The following is an 8,235-nucleotide window of genomic DNA, read 5'->3' as shown; positions in this document are numbered from 1 at the left end:
GTCTCACCTCTAATGGCTGACTTGCATGTATTGCAATCAGTCATTGCTGGGCTGTTTTTAAATTAGTATTTTATCCAAAATTTGATTTATTTTCAATAAACTTGATTATTCACTGTTAGGTATATAAATAATATATATTTTAATAGTCTTTTTCCTATTTTTTACACCTTATTATATATTTTTATTATTTCAATCAGAGTTCTTCGTTTTTGCTTCTTATCGTTTTCGCTTTCATGAATATATATTTAGAAAATAATGTTTAAATTTTCTTAAAAATAATACAAATGTACTTTTATAGAGCTAAAATTATTTAATAATTGATTATGAAATCAAATTGCAACTTAAATTGTAACTTAAAAAGTATTAATAATACTAATAAATAATAATAATAATAATAACCAGCTGAAACATCGTTTAAAGACAAAAGTTATGACAGAATCATTTAATTTAGTAATAAGAGCTTTGGGGGCATCCATATTGATAAGTTTTAATTTCTTAATCATTTTCTTCGAGCGAAGTTTTCTAAAATGCAGTTTGTGGCAAGCTGGGTATAAATTTTCATTGAGGTAGATACGGGTAGTGATAGTTGAACCTTCAAAAATATCGTTTAGTTGAATTGGTTTAGATTTAATAATTAATTTAATTTAATAATTTTTATTTAATTTTGGATTTTGAGTAAAAAATCTACCTAACTGTAAAATTTCATTAAAAAATATTCATAAATAAAATTTTTATTGCAATTTAAAAAATTTGTATCTTCGCAAAAACTAAATAACAAACATTTTTTATCTTTTTTAAAAAAAAGTATTCCGCGAATTTTTTAATTTTCAACATCTTTTAGAAAATTTACCTAGCACTATTAATTTCATCCATAAGGTTAACCCTTAAATTTGTTACACATATTGATGAAAATAATAGTACTAGGTAAATTTTCTAAAAGATGTTGAAAATTAAAAAATTCGCGGAATACTTTTTTTCGAGCGAAGTTTTCTAAAATGCAGTTTGTGGCAAGCTGGGGATAAATTTTCATTGAGGTAGATACGGGTAGTGATAGTTGAACCTTCAATAATATCGTTTAGTTGAATTGGTTTAGATTTAATAATTAATTTAATTTAATAATTAATTTAATTAATGCAGCATTATTTTAAATCTAAACCAGTTCCGTAGTACCGTACGGGTAGTGATAGATGAACCTTCAATAATATCGTTTAGTTGAACTGGTTTAGATTTAAAATAATGCTGCATTAACTTTAAGTGCAGCATTATTTTAAATTAATTATTAAATTAAATTAATTATTAAATCTAAACCAATTCAACTAAACGATATTTTTGAAGGTTCAACTATCACTACCCGTATCTACCTCAAAGAAAATATATCCCCAGCTTGCCACAAACTGCATTTTAGAAAACTTCGCTCGAAGAAAATGATTAAGAAATTAAAACTTATCAATATGGATGCCTCCAAAGCTCTTATTACTAAATTAAATGATTCTGTCATAACTTTGGACTTTAAACGATGTTCCAGCTGGTTATTATTATTATTATTATTATTATTATTATTATTATTATTATTATTATTTATTAGTATTATTAATACTTTTTAAGTTAGAATTTAAGTTGTAATTTGATTTCATAATCAATCATTAAATTAATTTTAGCTCTATAAAAGTACATTTGTATTATTTTTAAGAAAATTTAAACATTCTTTTCTAAATATATATTCATGAAAGCGAAAACGATAAGAAGCAAAAACGAAGAACTCTGATTGAAATAAGAAAAATATATAATAAGGTGTAAAAAAATAGAAAAAAGACTATTAAAATATATATTATTTATATACCTAACCTAACCTATATACCTATACCTAGTAATCAAGTTTATTGAAAATAAATCAAATTTTGAATAAAAACTAATTTAAAAACAGCCCAGCAATGACTGATTGTAATACATGCAAGTCAGCCATTAGAGGTGAGACAGGCATTAAATGCAGTAGTGTGTGTGATAAAATATATCTCTGTACAAAAAAAATGTTCAGGAGTGGATCAATACTCAATGGGAATGCTAGAGGCAAATAATTTTATAAGGTTCATTTGGGAGGATTGCATGCAATACATGAGGAATGTTTATCTTGTTTTAGGAGAGATACAAGACGGAGTAAGGATAAACAAACAAAATCTAAAAGAATATAAAAGAGAATTTGAGACATCACTAAAACAAAATGAAAACGAAATTAAACAACTATTGCAAGCTATTGAAAAACGGTACGAAGAGAGACTTAAAATAATAGATAAAACACAAAAATCATGTGAAAAAACGTTGAAGAAATAAAAAACTTTACGGCACAATAAAAAATCAAGAAAATAAAAACCAAGAAGTATGTAACAATATAGAACAATCAAACCTCAAAATGTGTAATGAAATAAAAAAAGCTTTAAAAGAAACAAGTGTCAAACAAAACAAACTATCATTATCAGATGCATTAAAGAATAATATGGTGTTGCCAGAAGTTAAAAATAAAAAGGTAGACCCTGTAAACTTTAAAATTAAAAATATTGAAAATAAAAGAATTGATGCCTTAGTGATACAAAGTGAAAACACAAATGAACGAGAAAAAATAAAAATTGCAATTGAAAATGAAATGAGTGAGGAATATGAAATTAAAGTACCAAATGAAATCGAAAAGTCAATTGTTGTTACGGATATGAGTTTCAAATACGAAAATAATGACTTATTGAAAAAATGAAGAAACAAAATCAAATTCTAGAAGGAAGCAAAATGGAAATTATAAATATATACGAAATTAAGAGGAATAATAGAAAAATATTTAATGCTAAAATAAAAGTAGATAATGAAACATACCTAAAAATACTATCGCACAGTGGGGCAGAATGGAAATTTTTTGGAAATAAATCTGGTGTTTCTAAACGGCTGATCCGATCGGGATAAAATTTGGCGTGAGCGTAGCCAAGGAGTATTCGAGTTTAAGTTTTGAAGATGAACTCCGCAGATGCCCAGGGATGGAGCTGTGGCGGCTCAAAGTAGGGTACCTACGACATGTAAAATTTTTAAACTCGTGCCATTTTTTTGTTTTTCACCCAAATACAAAGATATTTTCTGAAAGCGCTCGACGAGATCTTGAAAAAACATGCTTGGACATACTACTTATCTTTTATAATATCCGAGTTATAGGCATTTAAAAATTTAGTGATACAAAATTTACCATACCTTGGTCCGCCTTTTTTTGAATACCGGGCGTAATTTTGGACCAAATGGACTCAATTTATCTTGTTAGTTAGACAACAAAATTTGCAATAATATACAAAAAATTTCAGATCAATATCATTTACAGATCCAAAAATATACGTTTTTTAATTTAAAAATTCAAAAAATTTTATATTTTTGCCGTTTTTTTGCCCAAAATGTGTCTTAACTCTTTTATTAATAAAATAAAATTTTCTTTAAGAACATATAACAATTTTATAGTTTTCTAAAAGGTATCTTTACGCAGAACGCTTTGGCGTAAAAAACTTGTCCTATTTTTTAAATGTTGCCACTGCGTCCTTCCGAATATGACCTATTTTTTTATCAAAACTTCAACTTTGGGCGACATGTTCTAAAATCCCAAAGCTGGCATCAGAAAACTGAAGGCAGTTTTGGAAACCTCAATATGTTTTCTATTTACTCCAAAAGTATTTTCCCAACCCTGAAATAAATGTGGACCCTATGGGCAAAAATGTAAAAAATCCCATTTTTGGGATTTTCATTCCTATTTTAGGGAATTGCGGGATGCCCTTTGACCTTTTAATTTTTTTTCGAATTTTCTTATTTGAAATAACAAATTCAACAAGCGTTGAAGATTTCATTGAGTTTTGTTCATAAATAAAGATTTTGTCATATATTACATATTTGTTAAATTTCTAAAACTATGATTTATATCAAAATTTTAATAGGGTAGCAGATAGCTACAACAATTTAGTCCATATTTATCCCTTAATATCTTTTTTTTAGTTAGATATGGAAATTCTCGACCCTTTACAAAAAATTTAAAGCCAATAACTCAATTACATTCAAAAATATGTTCATTTAAACCTGTTTCCTTACTTTCATCTTTTTCATATTTTAGTATTAAGTATGACAGAACATACATTTGGTGTTGAATAAAATATTTGGACAATTTTTAAAAATTGTTTAGTTAATTATTTTATTAAAGACTATAATATTGTATATACAATAAAAAATATAATTTTATTATGAGCCGCGCACAACAACACCTAAATTACCCCACACAAACCACCTTTCCCGCCCACCGAAATATAAAACACAATTTAATACAATATCATCAGTTAGTATAATAGCATTTTTTATTTGAACTGTTTATCTTAAACATAATACAATTAATTCTTACAACCTACTTATATAGTTAATTGCTAACACTACTTATTTTCTATAAAATAATCTGTCATATCGGTATACATATCCAGAAGGTAATATAAGTCCTTTAAATCTTCCTCGTTTTGAGATGATAGAGTTTCATAACAAATCCATCTTTTTCGCATAGTTGAAAGAACAGGATCAGAAGATAGAAGTAAACTATTAAAAATATCTTCATTCTGTGATTGCCTGGAGCATTTTCTTGTGCTGAAAAGTTGAACATGCTTAAAATCTCGATTCCTCGCTTCCTGGGCTTCTTCTGTTAACTCTCCAAGTGGAAGAATATTCGATTCAATTATTATTTGATCATGACACAATACTTTGTGTACTGTTGGTGTTAGTTCCCTCCATGGATACGGAGATACAAGTAATTTAGAAATTTCAGATGTATATTCCCCAAATCGATTTCCATTAATTTTATGTTTACTATTCAGTGCCATTAAAATAGTGTTAACTCTTCGAAGCAACTCCTTGTCGATTTCAGTTATTTTTGAAGTAATTTCAAAATCACGAAAAAACCTACTCGCCGTATTACAGTCATTTGTACTACCGCAACTTGGAAGTGGTTTGTCGATGTTTAATCCCATCTGAACTTTAAATTCTTCTTGGATTCTGCTTTTATCCGCAGCTCTCAGTTCTTTCAATTCTTCATTATTTTTTGTTGATTTAGTAAGATTCTCTGGCACACTTCTATATTTGAGGTCGTATGCTATGTGTAAAAAGTAATCCAAAAATCGTATTCTGGCATGAAGTGGTGAAATTTCGAAAGACAGGAATTCTTCATTAATACTTCTGCTTTTGTTTATATTTGAGAATTGCGACTTTTTCTCATTACATATTGAGTATCTCCAGAAGGAAGAAGTTTCTGTTATGGCATTGCTGATCTTTCCATCAATCATTGTTAAGCTTAGCTGATATGATACGTTAATAGAGAATTCCTTTATTTTTATGCAAATGGGCTCCAGTGCATTTATTTCATCTTTTAAATATTCCACTAAATCTTTTGTTGTTTTCTTTGACTCCTTTATATATTCAAATCCAATGGGTCTAAAAAATATTTTGAACCCGGAGTTGTATTGATCCATATATCTTCAAATGAATTTCCGATGCTTGACGATGATGGATTAAGGAAATATGAACGAATTCGTAATGGCACTAATGATGACATTGTTTTTTATTGGTGGAGACCATAGAATACTCACGATATAACCTGGTGGAGACCATTTAAACTCGAATATAAACTGGTGGAGACCATTAAAACTCTGGAATTTTTTTTATTATGATGATTCAATGATATAACTTTTTTATTTTTGTGGGATAACCTGGCAGTTTGTGAGTTTAATAACTCCGCCAACACACTTCAAAGTTAAAAAAATTAAATAGCTTTTTAGTAAATATAAACACATATTTTTGGCTTTTGGTTTGGTTGCGCATTAGCTGTTCTTGTTGTTATGTTAGTTGTTCTTGTTGTTATGTTCCTCCTTGCCTGCAAACAAAATCTTGTTTTTTACTGTTTTATCAGTCAATTGCTTTACGAAATTATTTGTTGTAATGTGAACACCGGGCAAACAAACTTTTACTATTTGTATTGAATTGTGTTTGGCTTTGTTTCTTCAAACAAAACGTCAAAATAGAAATACTCATTTTAAGCACATTATGAAATAAAAATGTATTTAATATTTTGTTTTTAGGCAGAAATTTCTATGAAATCGTAAAAAATATTATTATATAGTTTCTTTAACGTTTAACAAAAATGTTTCATGTTTGGTGTTCACATTTTGTTCACACTAAGAAAATATTTGTAGGTTGAAAAATAAAAATGTTTCACGAAAAAGAGCTGATATTTTGCATGCTCTTCAAAAATATTTTGTGTTCACATTACAGCAAACAAATATTTGATAAAAAAAACGTCAAATATTTGATAGGTGTGAACGTACCTTTAGTCCTAAAGAAATAACGATCTGTGTTTTTTAATAATATAGAGTATAAGAATAACTGTGATATATCAAAACAATTCAACGAATGCTTCGTAAATAGTATTATGCAAATTATAATAGATAATTGGAATATAATTGGTCGTAAATTAATTGTAAATAAATCATTGGAAACTGGAATCTTCCCGGACAACTGGAAAACATCAATGATAACTCCAATCGAAACAAGTAAGAGTGCTATATTCGACTGTACCGAATCTTATATACCCTTCACCATAGTGTATTTGAAACATCTTTTATAAATTTTAAATTTTTTCCCGACTACATTATTATTACATCAAAAGCTAAACAAAAAGAACAACAACAACGTTCAACGAAATAAAAAACAAAATAAACAAGGCATCTAAACCAACAGACATCTAAACATACATAACGAAAAACACAGAAAAACAAAAACAAAATTAACAACGCAATGACGCCAACAGCATCCAAACATACAAAAAAATACACAGCTGAATAAAACCAAATACATCCACACACACACACACGTGTTCATCTTTTTCTAATATACAGTGTTGCTGTTGCTTTTTTAACAACGCATAAAAAATATATGACATTTTTTGATGAAATTTTCAGAGGTTGTCTCGGATTTTTGCTCATATCTCCGTTATTTATAGACCGATTTTGCTGATTTTAAATAGCGATCTTCCCGAAAGCATGTCTAATAGAATTATTTAAGATTCGGATCTCGCCGATATCTGGGGTCCTCTAAAAACTGATTTCAACATATTGTAGGCAGAGTTTTTATTGAAGTGAAAAAAATTTGTTCACAAAAATACAATATTACTTGATATATATAAGTTAAGTTTAAACAAGTACAATTATTAAAAACATAACTTCAACACTTCCCTTTGTTTTAAATAACTACTTAATGTTTAAACGATCACATAAAAGTTTCAAACAAATTTTTGGTAACGGCTTAGTCAACATATCGGCTGCTTGATCTACAGTTGAAACTTGTTGCACCGACAAATAGCCATCAGTAACCATCTCGCGAATGAAAAAATAATTAATTGCGATGTGTTTTGTTCTCTTGTGAAATTCAGGATTTTGAGCCAATCGAATTGCTGCTGTATTATCTATTTGAATACATGGTGTTTGATTGAAGTTAATTATGTCTTTAAAAAGTCTTGACAACCAAACTACTTCCTTTGCAGCTTCGTTAGCAGCAACAATTTCAGCTTCGGTAGTAGATGTTGATACCATTGCTTGCCTCTGACTTAACCATGATATGGTACCACCAGCATAAGTTGTCACTACACCTGAAGTTGATCGACCAGTATGAATGCATTTGCCAAAATCAGCATCACTAAAGCATTCTAGTTTCTTAGGACCTTCTTTATTATAGATAATTCCAACATCTAAAGTTCCAGCTATATATCTAAATATTCTTTTTAGACGTTGTACATCTTCTTTTGTTGGCTTCTCTAAAGATCTTGACAAATAACCAACACTGTATGCTAGGTCTGGTCTTGTTCCCAGCATTAAGTACATCAAAGCACCAACTGCTTGTCTGTAAGGAAATTCAACTTCTTCTTCGTCTTTTTCTTTGTCATTTGTAATTTTCTCCATTGGTGTAACAACTGGACGGCATTCAGAAAAGTTAAATTTACTTAATATTTTCTTGGCATATGCTGTTTGGTGAATCTTTATATATTCCTCCTTCTTCACTATCTCCAATCCAAGAAAATATGATGAATCTTTATGGACGATTTTCAATTCCTTTTTCATTTCTTTTATAAAATCATTTAATTCATTTATGTTAGTAGCTGCTATTAAGCCATCGTCTACATATAAAGCAAGTATAAGT

Source organism: Lucilia cuprina, chromosome 4, assembly GCF_022045245.1.
Source record: "Lucilia cuprina isolate Lc7/37 chromosome 4, ASM2204524v1, whole genome shotgun sequence".
Taxonomy (NCBI): domain Eukaryota; kingdom Metazoa; phylum Arthropoda; class Insecta; order Diptera; family Calliphoridae; genus Lucilia; species Lucilia cuprina.
Note: the sequence above shows the minus strand (reverse complement) of the source record.